This window comes from Pristiophorus japonicus, chromosome 20 (assembly GCF_044704955.1).
Source record: "Pristiophorus japonicus isolate sPriJap1 chromosome 20, sPriJap1.hap1, whole genome shotgun sequence".
NCBI classification, from domain to species: domain Eukaryota; kingdom Metazoa; phylum Chordata; class Chondrichthyes; family Pristiophoridae; genus Pristiophorus; species Pristiophorus japonicus.
In genome coordinates, this window is record NC_091996.1 from 95,101,849 (window position 1) to 95,114,994 (window position 13,146).

The 13,146-nt window shown below is 51.9% G+C and overlaps 1 protein-coding gene across 1 annotated transcript in view; it reads left to right on the plus strand.

Moving 5' to 3' along the window:
* The first annotated feature begins 8,999 nt into the window (after positions 1-8,999).
* Positions 9,000-13,146, plus strand: part of LOC139232712 (B-cell CLL/lymphoma 6 member B protein-like) — a 33,198-nt gene continuing 29,051 nt past the window's right edge. The window contains exon 1 of the mRNA XM_070863203.1: positions 9,000-9,037. The gene's annotated coding sequence lies outside the window, so the exon portion shown is untranslated. The remainder of the gene's footprint in view (positions 9,038-13,146) is intronic.

The window sequence follows — 13,146 nt, forward strand, 5'->3', positions numbered from 1 at the left end:
GAATAGTTTTCACTGTTTATGGGGAGCTGGCAGCTGTGGGCTTTGAGCACAGAATCTAGGCTGACACTCCAGTGCAATGCTGAGGGAGCACCGCACTATCGGAGGGGCAGTACTGAGGGAACGGCGCACTATCGGAGGGGCAGTACTGAGGGAGCGCCGCACTATCGGAGGGGCAATACTGAGGGAACGCCGCACGGTCGGAGGGGCAGTACTGAGGGAACGCCGCACTGTCGGAGGGGCAGTACTGAGGGAGCGCCGCACTGTCGGAGGGGCAGTACTAAGGGAGTGCCGCACTGTCGGAGGGGCAGTACTGAGGGAACGCCACACTGTCGGAGGGACGGTACTGAGGGAGCGGTGCACTGTCGGAGAGGCAGTACTGAGGGAGCGCCACACTGTCGGAGGGTCCGTGCTGAGGGTGCGCCGCACTGTCGGAGGGGCAGTACTGAGGGAGCTGTCTTTCGGAAGAGACGTTAAACCGAGGCTCCGTTTGCTCTCTCAGGTGGACGGTAAAGATTCCATGACACTATTTTGCTGAAGAGCAGGGGAGTTCTCCCCGGTGTCCTGGGGCCAATATTTATCCCTCAATCAACATCACTAAAAGCTGATGAGCTGGTCATTATCACATTGCTGTGTGTGGAAGCTTGCTGTGCGTAAATTGTCTGCCGCGTTTCCCACATTACAACAGTGACTACACTCCAAAGGTACTTAATTGGTTGGAAGGCGCTTTGGGACGTCCGGAGGTGGGGAAAGGTGCCGTATTCTTTCTTTGAAAGGCTCGACAGTGGCATTAAGTACAACGAATGAAAATGATCACATTGCCACGGGTCGAGCCACAAGTTGTCGACTGAGCAATAATCAAGCTTTGCCGAGCAAGCAAGCTCGACGGGCCGACACAAAGGGGGAAGTATCCAGAGTCACATTCAACCTGAAATTAGAGAGTCCGGAAACCCAACACATGGTAAAAGAGGAAGAACGGTTCGCAGCTTTCGGAGTGTCCACCGACCGTGGTGGGCAGGGCCCCAACCAGCACATATCCACCCCCTTCCCCTTTCCTTTTGCTGGGCTGCAGTTCTACGGGTACTGGTCAATCTCCGCTATCTCGCAGTGTCAGCTGTGACTCAGTGGGCAGCACGCTCGTGGCTGAATCAGAATGTTGTCGGTTCAATCCCCACTCCAGGGATCTGAACACATAAATCTCGGCTGACACTCCCAGTGCAGTACTGTGGGAGCGCCGCACTGTCGGAGGGGCAGTACTGAGGGAGCGCCGCACTGTCGGAGCGGCAGTACTGTGGGAGCGCCGCACTGTCGGAGGGCCAGTCCTGAGGGAGTGCCACACTGTCGGAGGGGCAGTGCTGAGGGAGCGCCGCACTGTCGGAGGGGCAGTACTGAGGGAGCGCCACACTGTCGGAGGGGCAATACTAAGGGGAGCGCCGCACTGTCGGAGGGGCAGTACTGTGGGAGCGCTGCACTGTTGGAGGGGAAGTACTGAGGGAGTACTGCACTGTTGGAGGGGCAGTACTGAGGGAGCGCCGCACTGTCAGAGGGGCAGTACTGAGGGAGCGCCGCACTGTCGGAGGGACAATACTGAGGGAGCGCCGCACTGTCGGAGGGGCAATACTGAGGGAGCGCCGCACTGTCGGAGGGGCAGTACTGAGGGAGCGCCGCACTGTCAGAGGGGCAGTACTGAGGGAGCGCCGCACTGTCGGAGGGGCAGTACTGTGGAAGCGCTGCACTGTCAGAGGGCAGTACTGAGGGAGTACTGCACTGTTGGAGGGGCAGTACTGAGGGAGCGCCGCACTGTCAGAGGGGCAGTACTGAGGGAGCGCCGCACTGTCGGAGGGGCAGTACTGAGGGAGTGCCGCACTGTCGGAGGGGCAGTACTGAGGGAGCGCCGCACTATCGGAGGGGCAGTGCTGAGAGAGCGCCGCACTTTAGGAGGGGCAGTACCGAGGGAGCGCCGCACTGTCGGAGGGGCAGTACTGTGGGAGCGCTGCACTGTCGGAGGGGCAGTACTGAGGGAGCGCCGCACTGTCGGAGGGGCAGTACTGAGGGAGCGCCGCACTGTCAGAGGGGCAGTATTGAGGGAGCGCCGCACTGTCGGAGGGACAGTACTGAGGGAGCGCCGCACTGTCGGAGGGGCAATACTGAGGGAGCGCCGTACTGTCGGAGGGGCAATACTGAGGGAGCGTCGCACTGTCGGAGGGGCAGTACTGTGGGAGCGCCGCACTGTCAGAGGGGCAGTACTGAGGGAGCGCCGCACTGTTAGAGGGGCAGTACTGTGGAAGCGCTGCACTGTCGGAGGGCAGTACTGAGGGAGTACTGCACTGTTGGAGGGGCAGTACTGAGGGAGCGCCGCACTGTCAGAGGGGCAGTACTGAGGGAGCGCCGCACTGTCGGAGGGGCAGTACTGAGGGAGCGCCGCACTGTCGGAGAGGCAGTACTGAGGGAGCGCTGCATTGTCGGAGGGGCAGTACTGAGAGAGCGCTGCACTGTCGGTGGGGCAGTACTGAGAGAGCGCCGCACTGTCGGAGGGGCAGTATGAGAGAGCGCCGCACTATCGGAGGGACAGTACTTAGGGAGTGCCGTACTGTCGGAAAGGCAGTACTGAGGGAGCGCCGCATTTCGGAGGGGCAGTACTGAGGGAGCACTGCACTGTCGGAGGGGCAGTACTGAGGGAACGCCGCACTGTCGGAGGGGCAGTACTGAGGGAGTGCCGCACTGTCGAAGGGGCAGTACTGAGGGAGCGCCGTACTGTCGGAGGGGCAGTACTGAGGGAGTGTCGGAGGGGCAGTACTGAGGGAGCGCCGCACTGTCGGAGGGGCAGTACTGAGGGAGTGCCGCACTGTCGAAGGGGCAGTACTGAGGGAGCGCCGCACTGTCGGAGGGGCAGTACTGAGGGAACGCCGCACTGTCGGAGGGGCAGTACTGAGGGCGCGCCGCACTGTTGGAGGAGCAGTACTGAGAGAACGCTGCACTGTCGGAGGGGCAGTACTGAGGGAGTGCTGCACTGTCGGAGGGGCAGTATGAGAGAGCGCCGCACTGTCGGAGGGGCAGTACTGAGGGAGCACCGCACTGTCGGAGGGGCTGTCTTCTGGATGAGACGTTAAACCGAGACCCCGCCTGCTCTCTCAAGTTGGATGTAAAAGATCCCAAGGCCACTATTTGGAAGAAGAGCAGGGGAGTTCTCCCCGGTGTCCTGGGGCCAATATTCATCCCTCAATCAACATAACAAAAAACAGATTATCTGGTCATTATCACATTGCTGTGTGTGGAAGCTTGCTGTGCACAAATTGGCTGCCGCGTTTCCTACATTACAACAGTGACTGCACTCCAAAAGTACTTCATTGCCTGTAAAGCGCTTTGAGACGTCCAGTGTTTATGAAAGGCGCTATATAAATGCAAGTATTTTTTCTTCACGCCCGAGGCCAGACAACAGCAACAACAACCTGCTTTTATAGAGTGCCTTTAACGTAGTAAAACACTGGAGCCTTAGTCAAACAGAATGTGACCCCGAGCGTCATAAGGTTGTTATTGGGACAGGTGACCAAAAGCTTGGACAAAGGGGTGGCTTTTAAGGAGGAGAGAGAGAGAGGCGGAGAGGTTTAGGGAGGGAATTCCAGAGTTTGGGGCCCAGGCAGCTAAAGGCACGGCCACCGATGGTGGAGCGATCGAAATCGGAGGATGCTCAAGAGGCCAGAATTGGAAGAGCGCAGAGACCTCGGGGCCCGAGGGGAGAGGGGTGGTTCTCGGGCTGGAGTAGATAGGGAGGGGCGAGGGCCATTGAGGGATTTAAACATGAGGATGAGGATTTTGAAATCGAGGCGTTGTTTAACCGAGAGTCAATGTAGGTCAGCGAGCACAGGGGGTGATGGGTGAGCGGGACTCGGTGCGAGTTAGGACACGGGTCAGCGAGCACAGGGGGTGATGGGTGAGTGGGGCTCGGTGCGAGTTATAGAAACATAGATAGAAACATAGAAAATAGGTGCAGGAGTCGGCCATTCGAGCCTGCACCGCCATTCAATGAGTTCATAGCTGAACATGCAACTTCAGTACCCCATTCCTGATTTGTCGCCATACCACTCCCCCCGATCCCCCCAGTAGCAAGGACCACATCTAACTCCCCCCCCCACACCGAACACATCCAGTGAATTGGCCTCAACAACTTTCTGCGGCAGAAAATTCCACAGGTCACCACTCTCTGGGTAAAGAAGCTTCTCCTCATCTCGGTCCCAAATGGCCCACCCATCCAACCCCAGACTGTGACCCCTGGTTCTGGATCTCCCCAACATTAATAAGAACAGAAGAACATAAGAACATAAGAATTAGGAACAGGAGTAGGCCATGTAGCCCCTCGAGCCTGCTCCGCCACCCAACAAGATCATGGCTGATCTGGCCGTGGACTCAGCTCCACTTACCCGCACGCTCTCCATAACCCTTAATTCCCTTATTGGTTAAAAATCTATCTATCTGTGACTTGAATACATTCAATGAGCCAGCCTCAACTGCTTCCTTGGGCAGAGAAATCCACAGATTCACAACCCTCTGGGAGAAGAAATTCCTTCTCAACTCGGTTTTAAATTGGCTCCCCTGTATTTTGAGGCTGAACCCCTTAGTTCTCGTCTCCCCAACCAGTGGAAACAACCTCTCTGCCTCTATCCTGTCTGTCCCCTTCATTATTTTAAATGTTTCTATAAGATCACCCCTCATCCTTCTGAACTCCAACGAGTAAAGACCCAGTCTATTCAATCTATCATCATAAGGTAACCCCCTCATCTCCGGAATCAGCCTCGTGAATCGTCTCCATACCCCTTCCAAAGCTAGTATATCCTTCCTTAAGTAAGGTGACCAAAACTGCACGCAGTACTCCAGATGCGGCCTCACCAATACCCTATACAGTTGCAGCAGGACCTCCCTGCTTTTGTACTCCATCTCTCTCGCAATGAAGGCCAACATTCCATTCGCCTTCCTGATTACCTGCTGCACCTGCAAACTAACTTTTTGGGATTCATGCACAAGGACCCCCAGGTCCCTCTGCACCGCAGCATGTTGTAATTTCTCCCCATTCAAATAATATTCCCTTTTACTGTTTTTTTCCCAAGGTGGATGATCTCACATTTTCCGACATTGTATTCCATCTGCCAAACCTTCGCCCATTCGCTTAACTTATCTAAATCTATTTGCAGCCTCTCTGTGTCCTCTACACAACCCGCTTTCCCACTAATCTTTGTGTCATCTGCAAATTTTTTTACACTACACTCTGTCCCCTCTTCCAGGTCATCTATGTATATTGTAAACAGTTGTGGTCCCAGCACCGATCCCTGTGGCACACCACTAACCACCGATTCCCAACCCAAAAAGGACCCATTTATCCCGACTCTCTGCTTTCTGTTAGCCAGCCAATTCTCGATCCATGCTAATACATTTCCTCTGACTCTGCGTACCTTTATCTTCTGCAGTAACCTTTTGTGTGGCACCTTATCGAATGCCTTTTGGAAATCTAAATACACCACATCCATCGGTACACTTCTATCCACCATGCTCGTTATATCCTCAAAGAATTCCAGTAAATTAGTTAAACATGATTTCCCCTTCATGAATCCATGTTGCGTCTGCTTGATTGCACTATTCCTATCTAGATGTCCCGCTATTTCTTCCTTAATGATAGCTTCAAGCATTTTCCCCACTACAGATGTTAAACTAACCGGCCTATAGTTACCTGCCTTTTGTCTGCCCCCTTTTTTAAAACAAAAGCGTTACATTAGCTGCTTTCCAATCCAATGGCACCTCCCAGAGTCCAGAGAATTTTGGTAGATTATAACGAATGCATCTGCTATAACTTCCGCCATCTCTTTTAATACCCTGGGATTTCATCAGGACCAGGGGACTTGCCTACCTTGAGTCCCATTAGCCTGTCCAGCACTACCCCCCTAGTGATAGTGATTGTCTCAAGGTCCTCCCTTCCCACATTCCCATGACCAGCAATTTTTGGCATGGTTTTTGTGTCTTCCACTGTGAAGACCGAAGCAAAATAATTGTTTAAGGTCTCAGCCATTTCCACATTTCCCATTATTAAATCCCCTTTCTCATCTTCTAAGGGACCAACATTTACTTTAGTCACTCTTTTCCGTTTTATATATCGGTAAAAGCTTTTACTATCTGTTTTTATGTTTTGCGCAAGTTTACATTCTTAATCTATCTTCCCCTTCTTTATTGCTTTCTTAGTCATTCTTTGCTGTTGTTTAAAATTTTCCCAATCTTCTAGTTTCCCACTAAACCTTGACCACCTTATACGCATTGGTTTTTAATTTGATACTCTCCTTTATTTCCTTGGTTTTCACTGGAATTTATTTTTGTTGAGCACTATGAAAGAGCTCCTTAAAAGTCCTCCACTGTTCCTCAATTGTGCTACCGTTTAGTCTGTGTTCCCAGTCTACTTTAGCCAACTCTGCCCTCATCCCACTGTAGTCCCCTTTGTTTAAGCATAGTACGCTCGTTTGAGACACAACTTCCTCACCCTCAATCTGTATTACAAATTCAACCATACTATGATCACTCATTCCAAGAGGATCTTTTACTAGGAGATTGTTTATTATTCCTGTCTCATTACACAGGACCAGATCTAAGATAGCTTGCTCTCTTGTAGGTTCTGTAACATACTGTTCTAAGAAACAATCCCGTATACATTCTATAAATTCTTCCTCAAGGCTACCCCTTGCGATTTGATTTGGTCAATCGATATGTAGGTTAAAATCCCCCATGATTACTGCCGTTCCTTTTTCACATGCCTCCATTATTCCCTTGATTATTGTCCGCCCCACCGTGAAGTTATTATTTGGGGGCCTATAAACTATGCCCACCAGTGACTTTTTCCCCTTACTATCTCTAATCTCCACCCACAATGATTCAACATTTTGTTCATTAGAGCCAATATCGTCTCTCACAACTGCCCTGATATCATCCTTTATTAACAGAGCTACTCCACCTCCTTTCCCTTCTTGTCTATCTTTCCGAATTGTCAGATACCCCTGTATGTTTAATTCCTAGTCTTGGCCCCCAGCAACCACGTTTCTGTAATGGCCACCAAATCATACCCATTTGTAATGATTTGTGCCGTCAACTCATTTACTTTATTTCGAATGCTGCGTGCGTTTAGGTAGAGTGTTTTAATACTAGTTTTTAAACCATGATTTTTAGTTTTGACCCCTCCTGCAGCCCCTTTATATTCATACATATTGTCCCTTCCTATCACCTTGTGGTTTACACTTACCCCAGTGCTACTCTGTTGCCTCCTGCCTTTTGCATTCTTTCTTGGGGTTCTGTTCATCTGAGCTCTCACCCACTCTAACTAGCTCAGAGCCCTCTCCTGGGTTCCCATCACCCTGCCAAGCTAGTTTAAAGCCCTCCCAACCGTACCATCAAAACCATCCGCGAGAACATTGGTCCCGTCTCTGTTGAGGTGTAACCTGTCCGAGTTAGGACACAGGGTCAGCGAGCGCAGGGGATGATGGGTGAGTGGGACTCGGTGCGAGTTAAGACACAGGCAGCGGAGTTTAGACAGCGAGAGTGTATGGGTATTCTCATGGTCTGAGAGGTTGGGAAGATCACAGCTATGCCCAATCCTCTCCTCATCTGAAGTCCACACACCACACTTTCGAGAAAAGATTACTGGATAGTCATGAAGGAACAGTAAGCCCTGCCTTCCTTGTCCAAAGGTACTGGAGCAATTGAACCTGTAACTGCACTATGAAAGAAAGACTTGCATTTATATAGCACCTTTCACAACCTCAGGACGTCCCAAAGTGCTTTACAGCCAATGAAGTACTTTTGGAGTGTAGTCACTGTTGTAATGTGGGAAACGCAGCAGCCAATTTGCGCACAGCAAGCTCCCACACACAGCGATATGATAATGACCAGATAATCTGTTTTTTTACTGATGTTGATTGAGGGATAAATATTGGCCCCAGGACATCGGGGAGAACTCCCCTGCTCTTCTTCAAAACAATGGCCGTGGGATATTGTATGTCCACCTGAGAGCAGACAATGCCTCAGTACTGCCCCTCCGACAGTGCGGCGCTCCCTCAGTACTGCCCCTCCGACAGTGCGGGGCTCCCTCAGTACTGCCCCTCCGACAGTGCGGCGCTCCCTCGGCACTGCCCCTCCGACAGTGCGGCGCTCCCTCGGCACTGCCCCTCCGACAGTGCGGCGCTCCCTCGGCACTGCCCCTCCGACAGTGCGGCGCTCCCTCGGTACTGCCCCTCCGACAATGCGGCGCTCCCTCGGCACTGCCCCTCCGACAGTGCGGCGCTCCCTCGGCACTGCCCCTCTGACAGTGCGGCGTTCCCTCGGTACTGCCCCTCCGACAGTGCTGCGCTCCCTCGGCACTGCTCTGGGAATGTCACGTGTGGATTTTTTGTGGTGAAGTCTCTGGAGTGGGGATTTGAACCTAACTGCTTCTGGGCTAAGTGATGCACTCAAACCCTGCTGTCTGCCTGGCTAAATGCCGGCAATTTCCCATTCGAATGGGAAAAAAACTCTTGCACCATACTGGTGTTTACTGGCCTGTCTGCTGTGCTGAATGCGTCAGCCCGCCCGCACTCGCCCTGTCTGCTCGCGCTTGCCGTGAACCCCAAAACCCACGCCGGGAGATTAATTCTGAGAAGCGGGCGCCGCTCAGCAGGTGACGTCAGCCGGCCGATCACGTGACGCCGGGCTGCCGGAGCGGACGCAACCATTTACGAGGCAGCGGGGGCTGCTATGAAAAACAATAGTGTTGCAGTGGAGCGAAAGGAGGGGAAAATGCGGGTGGCACGGACGGTTGTGGATTCAGTAATTCATAGGAAATGGGTTTTGCTGAATGCGGCGGGTGGGAGGGGTAATTGAGCGGGGCTGGGTGTTGTGGCAGGGAGTGATTTCCCCCCCTTCCTCCGCGGGCCCCGGCAGTGGAACATTCCAGCCCCTGTTCTGAGAACTGGTCCGCGAGCCGCTTCTGCGAAGCAGCAAAGTGTCGCCGCGCGCAGCTTCTGGGAACCGCCGGCAGGTGACTTGAGTACAGCTGGGCGCGCGGTGTGTGTGTGAGAGACGGGGCGCGCGGGGGTTGTGTGTGTGATTTGTGAATGGGGCTAACCCACACACTGTGTCTGTCTCACAGCCCAGCGCAGGGTCCCCGGGAGCCCCAGGGTCCTCCCGCCCGCCGCGCAGCGCTGGGTTACCTTGGGCTCCGTTACCCCGGATTGGGCTAGGTTTCTCCTGGGTTATCTTAAGTTGGGGGGTTACCCCGGACTGGGTTTCTCTACCCCGGGCTGGGCTGGGTTGGGTTACCCCGGACTGGGTTTCTCTACCCCGGGCTGGGCTGGGTTACCCCGGGCTGGGCTGATGCCGGTGGGGGGCTGCGGGAATGTCCGGGGGTGGGGGTGTATGTGTGCCTGGATTATGTACGGCACTGGATTGGCCTGGGATCTGTAGGGTTGTGTGGGGTCTGGGTTCTGCTGGATTGTTTGGGATCTGTGAGTCTGATAACGTTTATGGGATTGTACATGGTACTGGATTGTTTTGAGTTCTCTCGGGTTATGTAAAGAAAGAAAGACTCACATTTCTATGTTTTCGACAACCTCAGGATGTCGCAAAGCGCTTTACAGCCAATGAAGTGCTTTTGGAATGTAGTCACTGTTGTAATGTGGGAAACGCGGCAGGCAATTTGTGCACAGCAAGCTCCCACCCACAGCAATGTTTTTTTTAAACGTTGATTGAGGGATAAATATTGGCCAGGACACCGGGGAGAACTCCCCTGCTCTTCAAGATCGTGTCATGGGATCTTTTACGTCCAATTAAGAGAGCAGACAGGGCATCGGTTTAATGTCTCATCTGAAAGACTGCCCCTCCGACAGTGCGGCGCTCCCTCAGCATCGCCCCTCCGACAGTGCGGCGCTCCCTCAGCACTGTAGTGTCAGCCTGGATTTTTTTTTGTGCTCAAGTTCCTGGAGTGGGACTTGAACCCACAACCTTCTGACTCCGAGGCGAGAGTGCTGCCCACTGAGCCACAGCTGACACTTGTAGGGATCTGGGTCCGGATTGATTGTCTTGGGTTCTGTGGGTTTGTTGATGTGTGCGGTACTAGATTGCTGGATTGTGGAAGGGTCTGCGGGGTGGGGGTGGGGGGGTGTGATGGTGAGTTTGGTTATGAAGCTGCTGTACTCCGGGGAGGCTGGGGCCTGCCGGGTTGTGTGGCAGTGAGTCCTCTCTCCATTTCTGGACCTGCCCGCGATGGTGGTGGGGACTTGTGCCGGGAGCTGGAATGTATTTGGGTGTCGGGCTGTGTGATGGGCTCTGATGGGGAGGTGGTGGGGGGGTGGCGGACTGGGGGGACCGTCTGTCGGTGCGAGAGCTGGGCTGATCGTTCTGATGGCTGCCTCCTCGACCAAGGCCAATCTCCCTTCCCTCGGGGTCCAGCACTCGCTCTCCCCTCGCCGTGGGGGGAAATCGAGAAGGAAGTCACTGGCCTGTCGCCCGAATGAAGATCGGTTAAGGCGCTTCCGGAATGAGTCAGAATATATTTAGAAACTTTCTGTCTTGCAATTAAACCAAAAGCGGTTCCACTAACTGGGGTGAGGGGAGGGGAGGGGGGGGGGGGGGGGTGTTGCGGGGAGAGAGAGAGAGAGAGAGAGAGAGACAGACAGTTTCAGTTCCCACTTGTCAAATTCAAACTCATTTCTTTTCCATCGAAGTAATGTGGTGGTTTGCCACTTGTGACTGTGAGTGTTTCTGCTGAAGAGGTTGAGGAGGGGATCTTTCGAGCGCGAGGCGTTTTAGAGGGGGGGCTGGGGGGAAGTTGCTGATTGAGGTGCTGGACCTCCCTCTGCTGCTTGGCCATGTTTGGGGAGGGGGCAGTCCCTCACCACACGGGATACAATGGTTTCTCTCTTTCTTTCTCTCTCTCTCTCTCTCTTTCTTTCTATCTCTTTCTTTCTATCTCTCTCTTTCTTTCTATCTCTCTCTTTCTTTCTATCTCTCTCTTTTTCTCTCTCTCTCTCTTTCTCTCTCTCTTTCTCTCTTTCTCTCTCGTTCTTTCTCTTCTCTCTTTCTCTTCTCTCTTCTCTCTTTCTCCTCTCTTTCTCTTCTCTCTTTCTCTTCTCTCTTTCTCTTCTCTCTTTCTCTTCTCTCTTTCTCTTCTCTCTTTCTCTCTTTCTCTTCTCTCTTTCTCTTCTCTCTTTCTCTTCTCTCTTTCTCTTCTCTCTTTCTCTTCTCTCTTTCTCTCCTCTCTTTCTCTCCTTTCTCTTCTCTCCTTTCTCTTCTCTCTTTCTCTTCTCTCTTTCTCTTCTCTCTTTCTCTTCTCTCTTTCTCTTCTCTCTTTCTCTTCTCTCTTTCTCTTCTCTCTTTCTCTTCTCTCTTTCTCTTCTCTCTTTCTCTTCTCTCTTTCTCTTCTCTCTTTCTCTTCTCTCTTTCTCTTCTTTCTCTTCTCTCTTTCTCTTCTCTCTTTCTCTTCTCTCTTTCTCTTCTCTCTTTCTCTTCTCTCTTTCTCTTCTCTCTTTCTCTTCTCTCTTTCTCTTCTCTCTTCTCTCTCTCTCTCTTTCTCTTCTCTCTTTCTCTTCTCTCTTTCTCTTCTCTCTTTCTCTTCTCTCTTTCTCTTCTCTCTTTCTCTTCTCTCTTTCTCTTCTCTCTTTCTCTTCTCTCTTTCTCTTCTCTCTTTCTCTTCTCTCTTTCTCTTCTCTCTTTCTCTTCTCTCTTTCTCTTCTCTCTTTCTCTTCTCTCTTTCTCTTCTCTCTTTCTCTTCTCTCTTTCTCTTCTCTCTTTCTCTTCTCTCTTTCTCTTCTCTCTTTCTCTTCTCTCTTTCTCTTCTCTCTTTCTCTTCTCTCTTTCTCTTCTCTCTTTCTCTTCTCTCTTTCTCTTCTCTCTTTCTCTTCTCTCTTTCTCTTCTCTCTTTCTCTTCTCTCTTTCTCTTCTCTCTTTCTCTTCTCTCTTTCTCTTCTCTCTTTCTCTTCTCTCTTTCTCTTCTCTCTTTCTCTTCTCTCTTTCTCTTCTCTCTTTCTCTTCTCTCTTTCTCTTCTCTCTTTCTCTTCTCTCTTACACTCTTTCTCTCTTACACTCTTTCTCTCTTTCTCTCTTTCTCTCTTTCTCTCTTTCTCTCTTTCTCTCTTTCTCTCTTTCTCTCTTTCTCTCTTTCTCTCTTTCTCTCTTTCTCTCTTTCTCTCTTTCTCTCTCTCTCTCTCTCCTCTCTCTCCCTCTCCCCCCCCCCCCCCCCCAGCCCAGAGGAAGCGAAGCCAATTTCAGAACTGCACACGACCGCTCCCATCAGTGCAGACCAAGAACATTGTGGTGGTTGAGACTGTGTGTGATGCTAAAGGGTGGGTGGGTAATTGTTGCAATTATCCCGCCAACAGTCATCGGTGACAAAGTTGACAGAAAAAAATTACTTTCAACACTTCAGGTCGTCCCAAAGTTCTTTACAGCCAACGAAGTACTTTTTCTTTTGCAGTGCCATCACTGTTGTAATGTGGGAAACGCCAGTTTGCGCACAGCAAGCTCCTACAAACAGCAATGTGATAGTGAACCAGATAATCTGTTTTTGAGATGCTGGTTGAGGGATAAATATTGGCCTCAGGACACCGGGGAGGACTCCTGCTCTTCTTCAAAATAGTTACCGCGAGAGGGCAGAAGGGGCCTCCGGTTTAACATCTTAATACGAAGTACCGCCCCCTCCGACAGCGCGGCGCTCCCTCGGCACCGGGAGCATGGGCCTGGATTACATGCTCGAACGATATATGAGAGAGCTGGAGCTGTAGTGTGAAAATGTAACGAGACAGTGTGCCTGTGCACGGCCCGGGTGCCCCCCCTCCTGTTTCCCTGTCTGGCTGTCGGTGGTTTGACCATGAAATTAGTATTTTGCTTTGACTGGAGTGTTTGTGTCTCAGGCTTATTTACGGAAAGCTCTCCCGTGTTTACTGGAATCCTGGTCTCTCGAGTGCCTGTGCGCTTTTCAGTGACACATGTTTCTCAAGAGATGGTTTAATGATTAATCTGTGAGTAACTTTAGCTTTGGAAAGGCAGAATTACTGGAAAGCACGAGACTGAGAATGGCATAAATCATCAGCTCATGTCATCGAGAGCACAGTCGTCCCATCGGGGATGGAGGGGGGTCACTTACCCAACCCT